The following is a 25,117-nucleotide window of genomic DNA, read 5'->3' as shown; positions in this document are numbered from 1 at the left end:
CACGTTATAGCTTTCAATAGTGCTTTGATAGGTTAAAAAGAAGAAGCAAACCTTGACTTCTAGTGATGTTTAGTGGTCAAACAGCAGTAAACTTTGAGGTTCCGTGTGTTAAGGAACCGTTACAGGATGACCCTATGTTGCTAACTCTGTATTAGTGGATCTGTGAAAAGAGTTGTGTTCAGACCGAACTTCCGGGTCACGGGTAGTAGTAGGTCACTAGTAGTGACGAAAAAGATGGCAAAAGCTGATAGGGCAGATACAGTGAGCCCTTATGTATCCAAATAGTTGACGGTTATTGTATAGGTTAACAATTGTTATGGATGTTAGCAATTGTTATAGAAGTTAGCAATCCTTGTAGATGTTAGCAATCTTTATAGAAGAGCGATATTCTAGACCGTTCATTGAATCGTCTGATTGTAACATAAACTTTATAGATTGTAGAAAGCCAGTTTAAATCTGGTTAGGACTGTAGAAATTGTATCTTTGTGAGTGCTATTAGTAATAGCTATTTACCAAACACAAGTGGATTTCCTCTGTAGTAGATACTATCGCAGCTTTAGACGAGTTGTTTGGTTAATCTGGAGTGAGCAATTTCTCAAGTCCGTAAATAGAAATGGAAATAGTATCTCTGCTGATATGAGTAGGATTTAGCGGTGTACCAGCACATTATCGCTACAAATTATTGCTACCCATTATCGCTACATATATTGCTACATTATTTGCTCAATTATTGTTGAATTCATTACAATGTTGAATTTAATATGATTTGATATATGTGTTTAAAAGTTTGTTGTCTTTTTTGCCACAATCGTTATAATCTTAACTTTTTGTGTTTAACCATTTTAATTACGTCAGTAAAAAATATTTTATATTTTACTCAAGTCATTTTATTATCATTATTTTTTGTGCCTACAATCACATATACATATACACACTATTTTTGGTCAATTCACCAAACTTATACCTTTTTACTTATAACCCTATTTTGAGATAACTTAAAACACCTATTAAGAATCATTAATTTGCTTTCACATTAGACCCAAATTTGACATTACATTTTTTACACTTGATGTAACTCAATCATCTTATATTGTCCAATATTTGTCACACCGCTTAATAACACTGTGATCCAGTAACACAAACTATGTTATTATTAATATATTATATATTGGTTCACTAATCTGCAAATATTTGTCACACACAACTATCACAACGTAATTTATAAAAGTCCTCACAACACTTTCAACCAGCTTTCTAGCGCTCCCCTATCTTGGGGCTCTGTGAAGAAGTGTCAAGTTTAGCGCAGCTCTACAGCAAGCTACAGGTAGGTATTTTTAAAATAATTTAAAGCACTATTTTTTAAACAAGCAAGATTTTCAGGATTACCTTGGGTGAAAGCAAGTAACATAACCATGTTTAATAATCAGCTGATTATTTCACCTGTGCTCCAGTTCAGATATCTTCAAAATCTGGCCTGTTAGGGAAGTTTTAAAATTAGTGATTTAAAGTGCATACTAATGAATTTTGTTAGTATTTATCTGTTTTCTTTAAACTAGTTAGAGCATAAAAAGCTGTTTTTGTTACAAACGAATGCACAAGCCTAATCAGTATTTTTATTACAAATAAACAATTTAAAAAGGAAGTTGTATGGAATTAGGTAAAATAAATCCAGAAAAAAAGACTTGCAATTGTTATAACGTAAAAAAATTAAAACAAAACACACACAAAAAAAACCCAACACAAAAAAGGGTTTTACATTTGTGCACATAAAATGCAGTCTTTTTCAATTCTTTTGCAGAAGTAGGAATTGCCTTCCGAAAATTGCAATGTGGAACGAATTTAAGTTTTTGTTTTTTTTATCCCTGTATTCAGGCTTTCTCGTAGTTAAATACATAGATTAGATTGGTTCTAAATATTTGTTTTCAATATGTTTTACTTACCTATAAAACAAATGATATTGTGCTTAAAAGGATGGCACCTTTTTGCCCATGCCATAGGCACTCATTTATTAAACTCATTGTGGGCCTGAAACATTAGTTAAGTAGCTGTGGTCTAAACACCATCTCAATTAACAGCAGCCAATCACAAGCAATCAGGGGGTATGGTTGTGCTGGTGATTAAAAGTTTATGTCATGGGAGAATCTCATTGCTGTACAACCTGCTTACATGCACAGGAAAAGAAAAAGTAGGTTCTGGGCAGTGGGCAGCCAGCAAACTGGGTAAGAAGGTTAATAATGGAGCGTTAGAGCATTAGTTTCATTTAGTTTTTCATAATGTAACATATTTATGCTGAAATATTCAATACAATGCAGATATTTTGTAGGTCTACTGTCCGTTTTAATTTCAATTGTTTTGAAAAAGTTTGCACATAACTAACAAACCGAGGGGTCAATCACAATACTTTAGAAAAATGTATCTAAACGTATACAATCATTTGCAACAGAAAAACACCATTAAAGTCCATGGGGATTTTTGTAGACAAATTATTTGATAACCTTTTCTACAGGGTTGTTCTTTCAACACTAAATAATTGGTTTGATGATATGGATATATACATATTACACATCTCAACAATTATCTTATGATTCTTCTAAAATATCTATAAGGTTTTGGTAAAAGTGCTGCTAGCACAATTTAAAAATATTGTAGGTGATGTTCAAAAATATTATGATTCTCAGGTACAGTGTTCCCTCTTATACCTGTTTTGTGTGCGGCCCAGCAGTGAAACAGTAAATTAGGTTACCGCACTCTACAAACACTGCACAATGTAGACTGCAACGTATGATTCTCTTATTAACTGTTTCACTGCTGGCCTTAGTTGGAACACTGCTCAGCTATAAACTAGGGCTGTAGACATAGGTTGATCCCAATCCTTTGAAAAGGTTTATCTAATAATTTTTCAACCATTAAAGTCTAAGGGTATTTTTGTTGATAAATAATTTGATAACATGTTTTAAAGTATTGTGATCAATCCCATATTTTGATATTCATACCCCACCATCTGCTGTTTTAGCGATCTGACAGTGATATATTTCAGCATCATTTAAAGGGAACGGTAAAACAGTTATTTTGAAATGAATATTGTTTCTAGCCAGTTTGAAATGGCTGCCAAGCTCCACCCACCGATTACTACCATGATCTGGGCTGCATCTATGCACTCTGCTGAATAGCATTGAAAGTCTGTTAAATCCAACTAGTGAGCCTTTTTTGATTGGAAGCAATATGCAGCCCATACGATGATGTCATCAGTGGGTGGAGCTTGGCAGCCATTTTAAACTGGCCAGAAACAATATTTATTTCAAAATAACTGTTTTACTGTTCCTGCTGCATGACATAGAGAAGGTGCAGGAGACTATTTGGAGCTTAATCTAAGGTAATGCTTTAAGATGACTAAGGTGTAGACTGTCCCTTTAGGATATCACATAGCTGAATGCTGACTTAAAGTAAATAAATAAATGAAGCCACAATTTTTTTATGTGTTTTATTAAAGGGGTCCAAGCAAGTTAGAAGTTGTTCTACACAATGAGCTGTGCAGAATGTTATTCTATGTTTAAACTTAAATCTGCTAATATTAAAAACTGCTCATGCTTTCAGTATATCATTTCCAAGTTAGCTATAGTGTAATAAAAAATCAGTTATACAATAATGACATTAAAAACAGTAAATCTAGCACTGCAGAATCTGTTGGCTCTCTACAAATAACCAATAATAATAATAATAATAATAATAATAATAATAATAATAAATAAGTTTGGGGCAAAATCATTTTTTTTACTTCTTACCTTTGAGGACAAATAAAAAAATACACAATCAACTGATGCTGTGACATTGTGTTACATCACATAGGTTCGGTTTTAGGTGGCGATCCTATATACAAATTTGTATTAAGACATTAGGCATAATTTATCAAAGGGCAGGTGACAAACTTTAGGTGGTGGAGAGTTTAAGTAGCAGCAGTCTTAAGACTTGCATAGCATTTCAGGGTCGCTCACCCAAGCCTGAAATGCCAGGAAATTACACCACCCCAAACTCTCCATCCATTACAGTCTAAATTCAGCCATAGTCAGCAGTTTCAATGTTTACAATGCAGCAGATTTAAGTATTTTGGATTGTGCTTAAGCATAACTCTTAACTGACCACGTGAAATACGAGAGCTCCCTGTGCTATATTATTATTATTATTATGATCGGTTATTTGTAGAGCGCCAACAGATTCTGCAGCGCTAATACATTAAAAGTTGAGGGTGTGCTAAAAATGTTTCAACCACATTAAGATATAGTGTGAATAAAATATTTAATCAAACACTTATCATACCAGATTGGGAATTATTCTTTGTGTGAGGTTGCGCAATAGGTTACGCACTTTGCACAATCGATTGCGCTTCACATTTAATCTAGCTCACAACTGGTTTTGCTTACAATACCTTTAAATCATATTACCTCTTGTTCGCTAAATTTGAAGAACCTCTTAAAGGCTATTCATGAATAAACACTTTGGGCCAGATTACAAGTTGAGTGCAAACGTTAAATTGCGCTCGTATTATAAGTTTAAAGTAAACGTGATCGCGTAAGCACAATCGGGATTTATGCTAGAATGATTACAGCGACTTCAGAGCTGTGGTTAACTGTTTTTCAAAAATAAAAAGTGTCACAAAACAAATTGGAAGAGCAGGGAGGTACAGCACTTGACGTTGTCGACCAGAAGGGTTTCTGATTTCCTAGCAATGGAAGAGCTTCATTATTTAAAACAAGATAAAATGGAAATGTATGCGGATATAACTACAAAATGGGAAAGCTCTATCACACCTAAAAAGGAGTTACATGATATTAAATATGAGGAGACTAATTAATTAATTGACTGCAACTGAAATAATGTGAAAGTTTCTTGTTATTTTTATTGGTTAGTACTAACCCGAAGTTAAGTTTTAGAGAGATGGAAACATTTGTGGGAACAGAGATTTCCAGTCACACGTTATTGTTATTATAAGTTTTATTTAGAAGTCACACCTTAGAGAAACAAAAAGGATAACGGGTTCCAGTTTAACTGTGACTTTATTTTTCTGTTTAGATATGGTTTAAGAAAACAGAATTAGCTTTTGAATGTAATCTGACAGAGCTGCGTCTCTGAATTTTGTAAATTTCTTTTGATATAAATAAAGCTGATTAAAAAAAAAAAAGTTTCACAAAACACATCAAAAATACATTAGAAAGTACAGTTACACTTATAATAACACCATCTAATAAAAAATATTGTACAAAAAAGTTATAGGGGCTCAAAGATATGAGATCTCCGGTGTTAAAAAAATAAAAGGCAGGCAAAGGCCTTTAACATAGAGATACATACAGATACATACATATACATGTCTAAAGATGGGTATGTATGTGTGTTTATATATGTATATAGATTTATTTATGTATTTACAGACATATATACACATTTAAACACAAAAATACATATGTATACTCATATAGACTAGGTTTGCACCAATACCATCTTTTTATGACCGAGTACAAGCACCAATACTTGTTTTCAAATACTCGCCAATACCAATTACTGATACTTTTTTTTTAATGTTGTGACATTTTACCAAGCACAATACAGTAATAATAATAAATATTTAAGATTCCTTCTTTATAATTATAGAGGACTGTAATATTATGAAATAATAAAAATATATATATTTATGTATATATCTTTACCGTTATATAATCATGTATATATACAGGAATAAATATATATGGTACCAAAATACCATGAGGTATATGTAGAAATATGTATTTATAATTAAATTGAACATTGGAATGTGAAATATTCATATTTTTTATGTCGGGTTAGCTCACTTGAAAACATGCGATCTGGTTAGCACATATGTGAATATGCTATTAGGTTAGCGCATATGAGAATATGCTATTAGTTTAGCGCATATGATAATATGAGTTTGGGCTAGCACGTGAGTAGGGTGTTAATTTTTTTTCCATCTTTTTTCTCTATTGACTTCTATGGGGGAATAGGTATCGCGCATGAGGTATTCTAATTGCGCTAGAAGTAAGCCTGTGACAGACCCCTTTGTCAGTACTGGAAGGGTTAACTTTGTTCAGCTTTGAGAATCTATTTTCTAAAGACAGGTTTCCTGGCAGCAGCTATTGTTTACTGTAATTAAGTTTAAGTGATAAGCGTTCACATTGTTTAATCACCTCCAGAGTTCAGACTTCCAGGTGTGAAAAAGGACTCCATTGTTTTCTTGTGTTTAATTGTTTATCTGGTTAAGTAATGTAATTCTATTGTATCCTGTAAAAGGGTGTCTTCCCTCTATCTAATCTCTTCCAACCCCCCATCTGGTCTCCTAGGGGAGTTCTGTATAAATACTGGGCATATAGCCCTCAATAAACACATTCTGTTTTACCCTCAAGATGGAGCTTGGTCTCATGTTTGGGGGGAATTAACTGGGTTCATGTGTTGCTGATCCCGTATTCAGGGCATCTTTCATCTGGTATTAACCCTTGATATCCGGGTTATACCATAACAATTGGTGGCAAGCAATGGGATGGTCCTCATCGCCCAGAAGAGCAAGTACACATCCGGACCTAATGGGAATACCGTATGAAAGGCTGAAAAGAGACACACTTAAAGACCTGCTAGAACAAAGGGGCCGACAAGCCAGTAACCTCAGGAAGAGGGAGATTATTACAATACTGACCGAGATGGATGGAATACCAGGGCCAGAAGGAACCAATGAGCCCAGCATATCAGACAGAACCCCCGAAGAAGCAAGCTTTGACCGGGCGGTTAAAATAAGACTGGCACATTATGGCCCCAACCCGACTACAGAAATTATCGACCGGGTCATAGCCCCTGTGGAGGCCAACCTACTTCGCCAAAGCAGCGCTGCAGCAGCCCAAGTCACGGCAACCCCAGTGAAAAAGAGAAAAGTACATTTTGCAGCTTTTAAAAACTTCCTGGAAACAGAAGAAGAGATTGATGGGTACCTTGCGGATTTTGAGAGGCAATGTGCCCTACACAAGGTACCCGCAGAGGACTGGGTCATGATATTATCCGGAAAATTATCCGGCCGGGCCAGCGAGGCTTTTTGGGCCATTGCAGAGGAGGAAGTCAGGGATTATAATGCTGTAAAAGAGGCTCTGCTCTCCAGGTATGCGATCACACCGGAGGCATACAGGAGACGGTTCAGAGACACTGCTAAACTGGCTGGAGATTCCTACGTCGAGTGGGCATGTAAGGTTCACTGCACAGCAGCTCACTGGATGGCGGGGTGCCAAGCCGTATCTGGGGAAGAGGTGCTGCAGCTATTCCTGTTGGAACATTGCTTCGACAAGTTATCCACAGGAGTTAGAGAGTGGGTTCGGGACCGTAAACCCTCCACCCTGCATGAAGCTGCTCGCCTGGCAGATGAGTATACGGATGCCCGCAAACTGGACACTTCTACCACTAAGATCCCTGCCAGAGTGGAGTACAGACCCCCAGTCACCCCAGCAGCTACCAGTTACCAACTCCCAGTGCACCGCTCTACTACACGGCCTCCAGCCACAAACTATCCTCAGACAGCCCGGTACAACTCATGGGACTATTTACAGCCTATACGGTGCTTTGGATGTAAGCAACTAGGGCCCAAAAGACCAGAGTGTCCCCTAAACACAGCGAACCAAGCACAGTCCTGGAGAAGACCAACCGGCGGAAACCCACGTAACCCTCAGCCTGCGGCCCACTGCGTAGAGGAGGAAGAATGCTGGGGCATCCTACATGAAGCAGACCCTGTGCAAGCTGCCCACCGGGATAACGGGCAACTGGTTAAAGTGAATGGGAAGGAGGTCAGTGGTCTACAGGATACTGGTGCTACCATGACCTTGCTCCAAAAGAACTTGGTGTCTGAGAACCAGCACACCAGAGACACTGTGGCTGTGAGGGTAGCAGGGGGCACTGTGTTTCAAAGATATAAAAAAGAAAGAAGGCGCCACAATAGTGCAGGGTCAATGATGTCAGAGATTTCCCCACTCAGATATCCCGTACTTACAAAATCCAAAGCACTGAAAAAGTGCTATATGTGCCTTCTGGGCTCTTACAGTCACCCAGTAAACTGCTCAACGGTATGCTGCAAGCTCCTCTGCGATGCCTCAACACATTACCAGCCAGTGTGTATACCAGTGATGCAAAGAAAAACTCTCTCCTCTGTATATGAAGCGTGGCTATTACTGTCCACCAGTGGGGAGTTAAAAAGATGTGCGTATAAAATACAAAAGTCCATGGCAAAGTCTAATGTTAAAAAAGACTTTATTAAAAACAATATTCAGCACACAACGTTTCACGGTCACAGACCGTTTTATCAAGTTCAGCACATCTAGGCGCATCCAATTTTGCATATTTATATGTGATATACATCTATTTTGGCACTGTGTTTCGCCTACCTGTTGCCCGGGTACATTTGGATTGAGGAGTGGGCGCTAGACCTGTGAATGTGGGGGTCATGAAGGACTTACCAGCTGATGTTCTCCTTGGAAATAACCTGGCCCCCCTTGTTTCTGTCTACGCTCCCATGGGTCCCGCCGATGTTAACCCTGTGACTACCCGTGACCAGATCCGTGCCGCAGAGACTGACCCACCTGCTGCTGAGCCCCAGGATGCTGAGCTCGGTAAATCTCTATCTGCCATTGATACGTGGAAGTCCCGTTACAATGCGCTGATGAAGGAGAAGAGTCAAGTAGAAGATGAAATGGTCACGTTAAACAATCACGTAACAGTGCTAGTGGGAGAGAAGAGGAGCGCAGAGGAAAAAGCGCGTTTAGAATGGGAATCTCTGCTAGACACTCTGCACCGACAGACCGCAGAAAACACCAGCTTCAGAGTGGAACATGAAACATTAAAGACAAACTTAGCAACACTGGAGGAGAAGCTGATGCTGGCTCATAGTGAGGTGCAGCAACTCAAGGGCAACCTACATCAGTATGAAGGGCTTGTGGATACCTATAAAGAGCAGGTACAAAAACTCGTATAGAAGCCAATGAGATTTTGAAGGACTGTTTAGCCCTACTCTGGGCACTGAAGAAGTTGAACCCTTATTTATACGGACAGGAATTCTCTCTCATAACAGGAATGCAGATGGATTGTCCCAGCAAACTGATATGCCCACCACCTCCTAGTCCGGTCATCCCCAAGTTGACCCGCCAAAGGGTCAAGCCGGGTCTGCCAGAGTGTCCCACCAGGAGGGAGCCGTGTGACAGACCCCTCTGTCAGTACTGGAAGGGTTAACTTTGTTCAGCTTTGAGAAACTATTTTCTAAAGACAGGTTTCCTGGCAGTAGCTATTGTTTAATTAAGTTTAAATGAAAAGCATTTACATTGTTTAATCACCTCCAGAGTTCAGACTGCCAGGTGTGAAAAAGGACTCCATTGTTTTCTTGTGTTTAATTGTTTATCTGGTTAAGTAATGTAATTCTATTGTATCCTGTAAAAGGGCATCTTCCCTCTATCTAATCTCTTCCAACCCCCCATCTGGTCTCCTAGGGGAGTTCTGCATAAATACTGGGCATATAGCCCTCAATAAACACATTCTGTTTTAACCTCAAGATGGAGCTTGGTCTCATGTTTGGGGGGAATTAACTGGGTTCATGTGTTGCTGATCCCGTATTCAGGGCATCTTTCATCTGGTATTAACCCTTGATATCCGGGTTATACCATAACAAAGCCATTTGCGCTTGTCGGGTTTGCATGAGAGAGCAAACTTTTGACTTTCAACTTATAATACGAGCGCAACCTGGCATGCGCAAAAAGTTACTTCTAGCATGATTACAACACTAGGGTAAGCGCTAAATAGCGCTCCACTCGTAATCATCATAATTGCCTTTTATGTCCTAAGATAAATAAAGGGATTTTTGATTAAAATATTTCGGCTAGATTTAGAGTTTTGTGGCCAAAGGGGTGCGTTAGCTACGCATGTTTTTTTTTCCCCCCGCACCTTTTAAATAACGCTGGTATTGAGAGTTCTCTGAAGGGCTGCGTTAGGCTCCAAAAAGGGAGCGTAGAGCATAATTTACCGCCACTTCAACTCTCAATACCAGCGTTGCTTACGGATGTAGCCAACTTCAAAAACGTGCTCGTGCACGATTTCCCCATAGGAAACAATGGGGCAGTTTGAGCTGAAAAAAAATCTAACACCTGCAAAAAAGCAGCGTTCAGCTCCTAACTCAGCCCCATTGTTTCCTATGGGGAAACACTTCCTAAGTCTGCACCTAACACCCTAACATGAACACTGAGTCTAAACACCCCTAATCTTACACTTATTAACCCCTAATCTGCTGCCCCCGCTATCGCTGACCCCTGAATTATATTATTAACCCCTAATCTGCCGCTCTGGACACCGCCGCAACCTACGTTATCCCTCTGAACCCCTAATCTGCTGCCCCCAACGTCGCCGACACCTACATTATAATTATTAACCCCTAATCTGCCCCCTCCAATGTCGCCGCTACCTTACCTATACTTATTAACCCCTAATCTGCCGACCGGACCTCACCGCCACTATAATAAATGTATTAACCCCTAAACCGCCACACTCCCGCCTCGCAAACCCTACAATAAATAGTATAAACCCCTAATCTGCCCACCCTAACATCTTTGACACCTAACTTCAAGTATTAACCCCAAATCTGCCGACCGGACCTCGCCGTTACTCTAATAAATGTATTAACCCCTAAAACTAAGTCTAACCCTAACACTAACAACCCCCTAAGTTAAATATAATTTTTATCTAACGAAATAAATTAACTCTTATTAAATAAATTAATTCTATTTAAAGCTAAATACTTACCTGTAAAATAAACCCTAATATAGCTACAATATAAATAATAATTATTATTGTAGCTATTTTAGGATTTATATTTATTTTACAGGCAACTTTGTATTTATTTTAACTAGGTACAATAGCTATTAAATAGTTAATAACTATTTAATAGCTACCTAGTTAAAATAAGTACAAAATTACCTGTAAAATAAATCCTAACCTAAGTTACAATTAAACCTTACACTACACTAACAATAAATAAATTAACTAAACTACCTACAATTACCTACAATTAAATCAACTAAACTAAATTACAAAAAAACAAACACTAAATTACAAAAAATAAAAAAATATTACAAGATATTTTAAACTAATTACACCTACTCTAAGCTCCCTAAAAAAATAACAAAGCCCCCCAAAATAAAAAAATGCCAAACCCTATTCTAAAATAAAAAGTTAACAGCTCTATTACCTTACCAGCCCTTAAAAGGGCCTTTTGCGGGGCATGCCCCAAAGAAAACAGCTCTTTTGCCTGTAAAAAAAACATACAATACCCCCCCAACATTACAACCCACCACCCACATACCCCTAATCTAACCCACCCAAACCCCCCTTAAAAAAAACCTAACACTAAGCCCCTGAAGATCTTCCTACCTTATTTTCACCCAGCCGGGTATCACCGATCCGTCCAGAAGAGGGTCTGAAGTCTTCATCCTATCCGGGCAGAAGAGCTCCTCCAGAGGGTCCGAAGTCTTCATACTATCCAGGCTGAAGAGGACATCCGCACCGGCAGACATCTTCATCCAGACGGCATCTTCTATCTTCTTCCATCCGGCGCAGAGCGGGACCATCTTGAAGCAGCCGACGCGGAGCCATCCTTCTTCACCGACGGACTAACGACGAATGAAGGTTCCTTTAAATGACGTCATCCAAGATGGCGTCCCTCGAATTCCAATTGGCTGATAGGATTCTATCAGCCAATCAGAATTAAGGTAGGAAAAATCTGAATCAGATTCAAGTTCAATCCGATTGGCTGATCCAATCAGCCAATCAGATTGAGCTTGCATTCTATTGGCTGTTCCGATCAGCCAATAGAATGCAAGCTCAATCTGATTGGCTGATCCAATCAGCCAATCGGATTGAACTTGAATCTGATTGGCTAATTCAATCAGCCAATCAGATTTTTCCTACCTTAATTTCCGATTGGCTGATAGAATCCTATCAGCCAATCGGAATTCGAGGGATGCCATCTTGGGTGACATCATTTAAAGGAACCTTCATTCATCGTTAGTCCGTCGGTGAAGAAGGATGGCTCCGCGTCGGCTGCTTCAAGATGGTCCCACTCCGCCCCGGATGGAAGAAGATAGAAGATGCCGCCTGGATGAAGATGTCTGCCGGTCCGGATGTCCTCTTCTGCCCGGATAGGATGAAGACTTCGGACCCTCTTCTGGACGGATCGGTGATACCCGGCTGGGTGAAGATAAGGTAGGAAGATCTTCAGGGGCTTAGTGTTAGGTTTTTTAAGGGGGGTTTGGGTGGGTTAGATTAGGGGTATGTGGGTGGTGGGTTGTAATGGGGGTATTGTATGTTTTTTTACAGGCAAAAGAGCTGTTTTCTTTGGGGCATGCCCCGCAAAAGGCCATTTTAAGGGCTGGTAAGGTAATAGAGCTGTTAACTTTTTATTTTAGAATTGGGTAGGGCATTTTTTTTATTTTGGGGGCTTTGTTATTTTTTTAGGGGGCTAAGAGTAGGTGTAATTAGTTTAAAATTCTTGTAATATTTTTTTATTTTTTGTAATTTAGTGTTTTTTTTTGTTGTAATTTAGTTTAGTTGATTTATTTGTAGGTAACTGTAGGTAGTTTAGTTAATTTATTTATTGATAGTGTAGTGTTAGGTTTAATTGTAACTTAGGTTAGGATTTATTTTACAGGTAATGTTGTACTTATTTTAACTAGGTAGCTATTAAATAGTTATTAACTATTTAATAGCTATTGTACCTAGTTAAAATAAATACAAAGTTGCCTGTAAAATAAATATAAATCCTAAAATAGCTACAATATAATTATTCTTTATATTGTAGCTATATTAGGGTTTATTTTACAGGTAAGTATTTAGCTTTAAATAGGAATAATTTATTTAATAAGAGTTAATTTATTTCGTAAAATAAAAATTATATTTAACTTAGGGGTGTGTTAGTGCTAGGGTTAGACTTAGCTTTAGGGGTTAATACATTTATTAGAGTAGCGGCGAGGTCCGGTCAGCAGATTAGGGGTTAATACTTGAAGTTAGGTGTCAAAGATGTTAGGGAGGGCAGATTAGGGGTTAATACTATTTATTATAGGGTTTGCGAGGTGGGAGTGCGGCGGTTTAGGGGTTAATACATTTATTAGAGTAGCGGCGAGGTCCGGTCGGCAGATTAAGGGTTAATAAGTGTAGGTAGGTAGCGGCGACGTTGGGAGGGGCAGATTAGGGGTTAATAAATATTATGTAGTTGTCAGCGATATTAGGGGCAGCAGAATCTGGGTACATAGGGATAATGTAGGTGGCGGCGGTGTGCGGTCGGCAGGTTAGGGGTTAAAAAAATTATTAGAGTGGCAGCGATGTGGGGGGGCCTCGGTTTAGGGGTACATAGGTAGTTTATGGGTGTTAGTGTACTTTAGAGCACAGTAGTTAAGAGCTTTATGAACCGGCGTTAGCCCATAAAGCTCTTAACTACTGACTTTTTTCTGCGGCTGGAGTTTTGTCGTTAGAGCTCTAACACTCACTTCAGCTAAGAATCTAAATACCGGCGTTAGGTAGATCCCATTGAAAAGATAGGATACGCAATTGGCGTAAGGGGATCTGCGGTATGGAAAAGTCGTGGCTGGAAAGTGAGCGTTAGACCCTTTCCTGACTGACTCTAAATACCAGCGGGCGGCTAAAACCAGCGTTAGGAGCCCTTAACACTGGTTTTGACGACTAACGCAGAACTCTAAATCTAGGCGTTTGTTTGTTTTTAATTTAGAATAACGCTTTAAAAGAGATAGGAAAGTCTAAATTAAACTTAAACCATGATTCAGATAGAGGATGCAATTTTAAGACACTTTTAAATTTCCTTCTATTTACAAATTTACTTTGTTTTCTTGGTATCCTTTGTTTAAAAATAATATGCACATATGCTACACCACTGGGAGCTACACACATTTGTCTCTAGTTATTAGTTCACTAGATGTGTTCAGCTAGCTCTCAATGGTGCTTCTTCAGCAAAGAATACAAAACGAATGAAGCGAATTTGATAAAAGAAGTACATTGGAAAGCTGTTTAAAATTGAATGTGATATCTGAATAATAAAAATTAAAATTTTGGATTTTTTTTCACTTTCCTTTCCTTTTTCACTAACCTTCATAATGGTTAAAACGTTAATCAAAGATACTGATTTTTATTCATAACTTGTTTAAAATTAACCAAATAAATTGCAATGTTATTTTTTAATTGTTATTTTTAGTAATTTAGCATATTATAACTAAAAAAAACATTTTATTCAAGATGATAAAAAATAACCTATTATCCTAGAAAACAGTTCTCTTTATGTGGTCAACATGAATTGAAACACTATTCAAAAAGCCAAAGAGAAAGACTAAGCTAAAATAAAAAATGAAAACGAAAGGTTAAAGATCAGACCTGCTTTTAAATTAGAATCAAGCAGTATCAATAGACACTGAATTAATCAGTGACACTTGACTAGTGGAAAGTCTGCTGAATATAACAGAATTTAATCAGACGTAAGCATATGCATTTGAGGGTTTTGTTAGAAAAACGAATACTGAATAGAGCCACCACCAGCACTATATTGGCAATTTCTACTTGTGAAAGTTCAACACACTTCGATCTGTGCAAATCCAGAGCTTAGTGTGTTGTATTGTTGTTTGCTGGGGGGAGGGAAAGACAATGGGCCGAACATAAATTTAAATGGACACTGTAATCAGAAGACAAAGTATAATATTGGAAAAAGAATGAATTAGTAATTTTGCTAAATATATGTATTAAAAATGTTGCGACTAAAATTGACAATTAACAATTGGGCATTCTCAATGTACTGAAAACTCACAAAATAAATGAAGTTAGAAAAAATGTATAATGAACAATTTTAAAATATATAGCATATAACTAATATATATCCTACCGAATCTGTTGGCACTTTACAAATAAATAATAATAAATCCTACACATGTACTATATACCCATAATGCCCCAACTCAAATGTATAAATAATTAATTTACAAGTTTTGTTATTATTTGTGAAAAAGGTTAATTTTCTCTTGCAAAATATTGTTCCACTTGAAATCTAGACCAAAGTGTTTTCATATGAAATAGAAGAAAGCTGTCCAAAGTAAAGTCAAACGTGCATTATAATCAACTTTTTTTTTTTTTTTTTTTTAAAAAGTAAAATAATATATTTTAAACTATTTTTAAATATGTTTTGAAGTAATTTTGGTGTGAATACTAAAGCAATGTTTCCTGTCAGGCTTGCAGGCTCTTCTCCACCAGTAATAGTGTTGCAGTTGTACTTGTCACCCATTGGAAATTAAAAGGAAGTAGAACCAATACTGCAGTATTCATTTTAACAACTTTAACTGAAAGGGATATAAAAGAGCAAAACACAATGTTCTAATTTATTAGAGCATTTATGATTGCACTGTTGCTTGCATGTTATTATGTTTTTAACCTATACAAAGGGGTTAAATATGCATTTAAAGTCAGATCCAGAGGAGCACTGCATACTGGGACATAGCAAACATATCTGTGTGTTGACCCAATGATGAGAACCATATGTGTGTAGCTAGTCATCACCAGCTAGCTCACAGTAGTGCATTGCTGCCCCTGAGCCTTCCTAGGTATGCATTTCAACAAAACATTCAACAAAACAAACTATGCAGTGAATTTGATAACAGAGGTAAATTGAAAAGTCTCTTAAAATTGCATACTCTATCTGACACTTGATTTTGATCTTCACTAACTTTTCTTTTTTATATTTTTTTTTGACTTGTGTAATTATGATCTTTCATATGCCTGATAGAAAAGTTGTCCTTTTAAAACAAGGCAAAATCAATGTAAAGCCACAATCTAACTAAAGTTTTTTTTTTTAAACCCTTTAGTCAAATAGATGTAGGTACTACCTGACAGAATACAGCTTTGACAGTGAAGACTGTAGCCAAGGGCAGAAGCATCTGCCTTAATATGGTCAGGAAGAACTAATCATTCTTCCATTACTATATGAAGGCAGATTGCTGATACAGACAGTAACTCTGTGTCACTGTCTGTATTGGCTTGTGATGATGCCGTGGCTGCTGGGAATATTAGAAGTGTGGTGTGTAGCTGCAATTAGCAGACTTCTAATTACCAAAAACCAATACAAAACAGAAGCTTTTACAACCTATTATGACTGCACATGCAGTATGTAAATAATTTCAGTGAGATCCCAAATTTTCTGAAAGAGCTAACAATTATCTTAGTATGAATGCATGGTTGTTTTTTTTGTTAAATGTTTTTATTGATTTTTATTATTATTTTTTAAGAGTATAACATATCCAATGCAAGGTACAATATACAAATATACAAAAAGAAAAGGAAAACAAATGTCTTAGAATACAATTATCGAACAAAGAAAAGCACAATGAATACAGTATTCAATCTTAAAGGGACAGTCTAGTATAAATTAAAATTTCATTATTCAGATAGGACTTTTAATTTTAATCAACTTTCCAATTTACTTTTATCATCAAATTTGCTTTTTTCTCTTGGTATTCTTAGTTTAAACTAAACATAGGTAGGCTCATATGCTAATTTCTAAGTCTTTGAGGGCTGCCTCTTATCACATGCTTTTTAAATCTCTTTTCAACACAGAGACAGAAAGTACACGTGGGCCATATAGATAACACTGTATTCAGGCATAGAAAGTTATTTAAGATTTAGCACAATACAATGCTAAATTTAACACAATAGATAATAAACAGTCACAGTCATGTGATCAGGGGGCTGGAAGAAGGTTCCTAGATACAAGGTAATCACAAGGGTAAAAAGTATATTAATATAACTGTGTTGGTTATGCAAAACTGGGGAATGGGTAATAAAGGGATTATCTATCTTTTAAAACAATAACAATTCTATGGTAGACTGTCCCTTTAAACAATATCAGGTGAAGAAACATATTTCCTCATTTAGACAGTATTGTTTACAAATTCACAAAAGTAGGATAGAAAAGAAAGAGAAAAAATAAGATCCTAAAATTCTTTCCTACCCAAGATAGAAAACAAAAAAAATACATGATATGATTGTATTTGGTGGTACAACAGTGGCGTGAAATATACAAAAATGGGCCTAGATCAATACCTTGAGTTGTCTACTAAAAAAGTATAGTTTTGATAGGTAAATAAAAAGAAACAAGGATCTAGTTCTGTTTAAATGGAATAAAACAGTGGTAAAAATTCTCCAGTACTTTGGGCATGTTTTATTCGGAAATTCTGGTACTGAAGGGGTTAAGAGATTAGAATTTTAAAATAGCATCAGATTTAAGAACCTCTTATAAAAAACTGTACACATAAATACACAGTGTTTCTAACATAATGGAATTGACTCTATAATTTTTTTAACATTATAATTTTTTTTGTAATTCTGAGATTTAAAAGCTATGCTTCATTTTGTAAACATAATTAAATGATGTTTCGTTATTTTAATTGTTTTTATTTTCCTCTTAATTAATATTGTGAACTATAATTTTTCTTTTCTTTTTGGACTGTTACAGTTTATTGATTTTTTTTATGTTTTATTAGAGTCCAACTGAGAGTATTTGTTCACTAGTCGGTGCCCTTGCTTCACAGTTCAGTAGTTGATTAGAAAATCTCAGTTTGCTTACATTATTCCTTTCAGATGATCCTTTTTCCACTTCACAGATAATTGCTGTCTAATTGATGCTGCCTACAAACCTTTAAAAAGCTACTTAAAAGACACATTTTAACTGGCAAATCATTTAGACCTACACATGTTGATTTACTTGGAAAACTGATTGAGATGAACTCGTTAGCAGTTTATTTGCAACTATATATTTACTAAAAGCATTGTGGGTAATGTGTCAATAGTCAACTTATAACTGAGCAGTTAATGGCACTATTTATGTGAGAAGTAAACAGAAACAGATGTGAGATATTTGTACTGTACAAACTAACAGTTTGTTTTGACATATGCAAACAAACGTACATTAAAATGTTTTATTTCAGGCTTCCATGGCAAACGGTGACTTTTCTAGACATTTTATACCAATGATTAACTGTAGACACATATTCTGCTACATAGAAAAATATACTATGTAAACCCATTTACTTTAAAAGAACATACTCAGATTTCCTATTTAAAGACTTAAAGGTGTCTGTCTACTCCATATAGGGTAAGGTTACGAGTGGAGCTCCAACTGTTGCACATGAGCAATATCGGGTCTATCTCGAGTGTTTGTTCGTGTCAGAAGTAGAGCGCATATTACAAGTTAAAGTAAATGCATTCGCTCAAGCACAACTAAATTTAAGGCGTTGGGTTATTTCGAACTCAGAGCTCTGGTTAACTGTTACGCTTGAATAATAAGTTGCTCAAAATACATCAAAAATACATCAAACAGTTCAGGTATAGCTATATATTTTAGCATACAACCATTTTATATATATATATATATGTATATATATATATATATATATATATATATATATATATATATATATATATATATATATATATATACTGTGTATATATATATATAATGGTTTTAAGAATAAATAGAACATATTATTCTACGTGAAGAACATTGGAATGTGAATTATTCATATTTCATGTCAGGTTAGCGCACTTGAGAAAATGCGATCGGGTTTGCGCGCGAGTAAGGTTGTTAAGTTGTTTTCTGCATTTTTCTCTCTATTGAAATCTATGGAAGAATACATTAAATCAGTCGCGATATTCTAAGTTTGCCTTTTTGCGAGCGTTAGGTTAGCTCGGAAACATTTTTACTTTCAACTTGTAATACTTGTGTGCAAAAAGCCGAACACAGTTAGTGTGTAAGTGGGAACGATAAATAGTGCCCCACTCATGATTTAGCCCATAGACTCTGATTCACATTCCCAACCAAAAATCATAACAAATGTTGTAACCAGCTATGGTCTTCCTTGTCTCTTCGCAGATCTCCATATCTAACAACAGCAGTAACAACTTTGCTGACTCCAATGCATCTAAAAATATTGGAAACACTCCCAATCATACTATTTAGGACAATATTTTCAATTTCTTACCTGAGCCTAAAAAATGTGTTATTTTGTCATGTGGCAGACCTAGTCATATATATCCCATGTGTGTGTTTAAAAGAAACATTTATATATATATATATATATATATATATATATATATATATATATATATATATATATATATATATATATATATATATATATATATATATTTGTAACCCTTGAATCATTACCAGTAAATCATTTTGCTGTGCATCATCTTTCATCTTAAAGAATAGCCATGCACATTTGTGTGTTAGAAAGGGCTAAACTACTGCTTATAATAGCATCTTCCATGTTTTGAGCCTGGTTTGTGATATTCCTTACTCTCATCTAAGTCTTTTCCCCTTTCTACATGGGCAATCCTGTTTTAGAACTGGACTTTCCAAGCTTTCCCATCCTGACCAATTGTTTGTTTTGTCCATATTGGACTTGTTGGGTCCCTTAAAGGGGTGTATTATAGATGAAAACCCCTTAAAGGATCCTTTAATACAGTAGCATTGCATAATCAAGAAGTGAATATTAAAAAATAATGCAAAATAACTTACTCAGAATTTAAAATGAGCATTTTTATATTCCAAATTGTATAATTTATTTCAAGTTGCCAGTCCCTTGTATCATGTTACAGCTATCAGGGGTACATTTTTCTTGGTACACACAGATTTTATTAAACATTTTTCCTGTACATTAATTTGAGGTGTCTTGATGAAATAGAGGATATCTCACCTAAGTGCTAGATTGTCTAGTCTAGTTCACCTGTCCCACATTACTTGTTCTGCCTGTATAGCTTGACCAGCTAAGACCCTTCATTTATTTTGGTGTGAGTAACAACTTCTCTCATTTTGTTAAAGAAGAATCTCTGACTGCAGGTGCACAAGATATACTGACGGGCTCTGTAGACTGCTTGCATAGTAATAACTGTCACTGAAACGGTGATAGTATTCACTAGGAACATTCAGGGCTGGAATGGAAATAAAAACCATCCATAGAAAAATGTGAGATTGGCCCTATAGCTATTTGGGTGTGCATGTATACATGTGTCTGTGTAAGTGTGTATATTGTTATAGATACATAGATTAGATAGATGATAGATAAATAGATTAGATAGATGATAGATAGATAGATAGATAGATAGATAGATAGATAGATAGATAGATAGATAGATGATAGATAGATAGATAGATAGATAGATAGATAGATGATAGATAGATAGATAGATAGATAGATAGATAGATAGATAGATAGATAGATGATAAATAAATAGATTAGATAGATGATATATAGATGATAGATAGATAGATAGATAGATAGATAGATAGATAGATAGATGATAAATAAATAGATTAGATAGATGATAGATAGATAGATGATAGATAGATAGATAGATAGATAGATAGATAGATGATAAATAAATAGATTAGATAGATGATATATAGATGATAGATAGATAGATAGATAGATAGATAGATAGATAGATAGATAGATAGATGATAGATAGATAGATAGATAGATGATAAATAAATAGATTAGATAGATGATATATAGATGATAGATAGATAGATAGATAGATAGATAGATAGATAGATAGATAGATAGATAGATAGATAGATAGATAGATAGATAGATAGAATGATAGATAGATAGATAGATAGATAGATAGATAGATAGATGATAAATAAATAGATTAGATAGATGATAGATAGATAGATAGATAGATAGATAGATAGATGATAGATAGATAGATAGATAGATAGATGATAGATAGATAGATAGATAGATAGATAGATAGATAGATAGATAGATAGATAGATAGATAGATAGATGATAGATGATAGATAGATAGATAGATAGATAGATAGATGATAAATAAATAGATTAGATAGATGATAGATAGATAGATAGATAGATAGATAGATAGATAGATGATAGATAGATAGATAGATAGATAGATAGATAGATAGATAGATGATAGATAGTATATTGAGAAGCATTTATACTTATATTACTTACACATCCATTTCAGTGTCCTTAGTGAAGGAGGTAAGCAAGCTCTGAGCAAGTAACTCCCTGGCTCTGAGCAGGAGTTGTCTCACAACCACAAAGACTCACACTTTAAAAAATAAAAAATCTCCTTGGAGAAAAATCTTAAAAGTTCTAAGGGAAGTTCTAAAGGGCGTTCTCAGGAGTGGATTTTTTTTTTACAGCCAAATAAACAGCTGACACAAAGATTGGCTGACCACTCCAGGGCACACACTTAAATGTGTTCCCCAAGCAAAATATCTTGATGTTCCAGTAAGCCAGTCTAACCCTGAGAACATTTTTGCTATCACTTGTGTATTGCAAAATTGCTTTACATTAATGCTTAAAAGTACTGAAGGGGATTTCAGTTTGGCATTGAATGTCCTTTTAATCAAATATTCCAAAACATTCTTTCATCCCTTATTATTACCATTGATTATTATAATTAGTATTATTACTTCAATGTACAAACATCACAGTCTTTAAAACAGGAATGTTCCCTTAGCATCCCTGAGCTGGAAACCAATATCAATAATTATTGAGAAAGTAATTCTACATTTCTCATTAAGTAATTAAAGGGATAGTAAACACCAAAAATGTTATTGTTTAAAAACATAGATTATCCTTTTATTACCCATTCCCCAGTTTTGCATAACCAACACTGTTATAGAAATATACTATTTTCCTCTGTAATTACCTTGTATTTAAGCTTCTGCTGATTGCCTCCTTATCTCAGATCTGTTGACAGACTTACATTTCAGGCTATGAGTGCTGACTCTTAAAGGGACAGTAAAGTAAAAAAAAATATTTCATGATTTAAACAGGGCATGTAATTTTGAACAACTTTCCAAATTACTTTTATTACCAATTTTGCTTTGTTCTCTTGGTATTCTTAATTGAAAGCTAAATCTAGGAGGTTCATGTGCTAATTTCTTAGACCTTAAAGACTGCCTCTAATCTGAAAGCATTGTGACAGTTTTTTACCACTAGAGGGTGTTAGTTCATGTGTTTCATATAGATAACATTGAGCTCAGGCACGTGAAGCTAATTTAATAATATAAGTAAATTGGAAAAAAAAATGTAATTGCTTGTTCTATCTGAATAATGAAAGAAAGAAAAAAGAGTTTCATTTCCCTTTAAGAAAACACTGGCTTAGAGTTTTTTCCTTGTTTAAAAATCAGGCACTGTAAATGAATAAGTGTAATATTTTTTTTTAATAGAGCAACAACCCCTGCCAACTCATGGATAAAAAAAGGTGTCAAAAATCCTCAGACGTATATTTATAATATAATTCTCTAGCTGGGTGTTAAAAAGAACATGTGAGTTATTGATCAAAGTTTCCATGCGGAACAGCTGTTGACATCCTGTACTTGGGCTAAAAGGTCATTATGTTAAAAAAAATATATTGCTCCCTGGTTTTAACTATTTATAATAAGCTGCTGTTAGCAAACTCATTACTCATGTTTTGCCACACAATATTTTTATCAGCAGAACAGATATACAAGGCTCATATTTTGATTTAAAAATTACAACAGTGCAACATAATTAGTATATTGCAATTATTTATGTTGTTAAAACCAAATTTGTTTTTGTGGACAAAAAAACTAAACTCTTAATTTTACTCAGCAGAAAAATGCAAATTAATGACAATGAATATTTAAAAAAAATAATAATAATCTAAACAGAACTTGCTTTTACCATTTAAATTAAGCAAAGAACACACAAGTGTGATTGTATTTAAAAAACATTGATGTGACACTAAAACTGTTTAAAAAGTCTAACAATGGTCTAGATAGCGTAAAAGCTATCTATGAAGCTTATATCTCCCTAAAAAACTTGTTGCTCCTCCTAAACTGCGAAATTCATAGATTCAAGATTTGTGACGCCCCTTGTCACAGTGGGATCTTAACTATTATAATCAATGGAGTTACATTGCACTTCTCAATGCATAGAATAAGTTTTAATGAAAAAAAATAAAAAAAAATAAAACTCAAAACAAGATATCTTTGTCAGCTTTGAAATAAAGTCACATTAGGGCAGTGTCTTTTTAAACTCCGCATGCAGAGTTAAAGGGAAAGTCTAGTCAAAATTAAACTCTCATGATTCATTAAAAAACAAAATTCCAATTGACTTTTATCATCAAATTGGCTTTGTTCTCTTGCTATTCTTAGCTGAAAGCTAAACCTAGGTAGGCTCATATGCTATTTTCTAAGCCCTTGAAGGCCACCTCTTATCTGAATGCATTTAACCGTTTTTCACAGCTAAAGGGTGTTAGTTCATATGTGCCATATAGATAACATTGTGCTCACGCCCCGTGGAGTTACTTATGAGAGGGCACTGATTGGCTAAAATGCAAGTCTGTCAAAAGAACTGAAATAACTTAGGGGGCAGCCTGCAGAGGCTTAGATATTAAGTAATCACAGAGGTAAAAAGTATATTAATATAACCGTGTTCGTAATGCAAAATTGGGGAATGGGTGATAAAGGGATTATCTATCTTTTTAAGCAAAACAAATTCTGGAGTAGACTGTTCCTTTAAGGTTTAGATTAAAAAAATGGACCACACCTTGAGAACACATATTACCATCCTCTTATGCGCATTTGCATGATTGCTGAGACAAACTTTGTGCTATCCATCATAACTCCTTAACCCCTTAACGACCAGTGCCTCTCTGCTGCGAGCTCGTTAAAAATAGAGAGATTGCACTATTTCTGCATGCCCCATGAGTGGTGCACTACAGAAATAGATTTGCCGAGTGGCCCTCTCTGCATTGGACAGCGGTGGTGACAATCGTTGGTGGGTGGGAGCCATAGCAGGTAGGTGGGTGAATGGCCCATTGCCAGTGCGAGTTCCAGATCCTGTTTGCAAGTGTCGTGAGCGTGCAAGGAGGCGGGGGGGCGGGGCATTACCAAAAAGTAATGCCAAAGCCATAAATATCTGCTATTTCTGAAGAAAGGGAATCCCAGAGAAGCATTTACAACCATTTTTGCCATAATAGCACAAGCTGTTTGTAAATAATTTCAAGGAGAAACCTAAAGTTTGTGAAAAAGTTAACGATTTTTTTTTATTTGATTGCATTTGGTGGTAAAATGGTGGCATGAAATATACTAAAATGGGCCTAGATCAATACTTTGGGTTGTCTACTAAAACAAAATATATACATGTCAAGGGATATTCAGGGATTCCTGACAGACATCAGTGTTACAATGTAACTATCGCTAATTTTTTTAAAAAAAATGATTTGGAAATAGCAAAGTGCTACTTGTACTTATTGCCCTATAACTTGCAAAAAAAGCAAAGAACATGTAAACATTGGGTATTTCTAAACGCAGGACAAAATTTAGAAACTATTTAGCATGGGTGTTTTTTTTGGTGGTTGTAGATGTGTAACAGATCTTTGGGGTCAAAGTTAGAAAAAGTGTGTACATTTTTTCATCATATTTTATAATTTTTGTTTATAGTACATTATAAAATATAATGAAAATAAGAGACAGATTATGTTCTAAGGCTGTGATGGGAGGAATATCATCACGTGAGATGCTCCCCAAACAGCTTTTAAGATGGTTACAATATCGAGTGGGCATCCCTCTGACGAAGTAGGAAGCTTCCTACGAAACGCATTAGGCCATGCCCACTGTCTATGCGTCACCGCTACCACAGCTGACCCACCATCTGGACGGAGTTTGCAGATCAGCTGTGAGTCAATTGTGTGACGTTTTTGCTTTTAGAACATTTGTTTCACTGCACGGAATAGAGAACTTGCTCTGAATAACATCTTGGTCGGGTTTCTCCCTAACGAGGATCTTCAGACTATCCTGGTTGCATACACCTTGGGGACTGAGCAACGGATCTGTGAGCCTTTATACCATGTCTTGTTTTGTGTGCTTTATCCATATCTCATGTGTTGGGGTTATCAAGTGTGAGTGTTCATTTGTCTGTGTACAATAAATCATTTGGTTTTATTAATTAATTTATTACGCTTAGAGTAGCGGGTGCCCCTGTCTCTC

This window comes from Bombina bombina, chromosome 6 (assembly GCF_027579735.1).
Source record: "Bombina bombina isolate aBomBom1 chromosome 6, aBomBom1.pri, whole genome shotgun sequence".
NCBI lineage: Eukaryota > Metazoa > Chordata > Amphibia > Anura > Bombinatoridae > Bombina > Bombina bombina.
The sequence above is the reverse complement of the archived record's forward strand: the minus strand, read 5'-3'. Positions refer to the sequence as shown.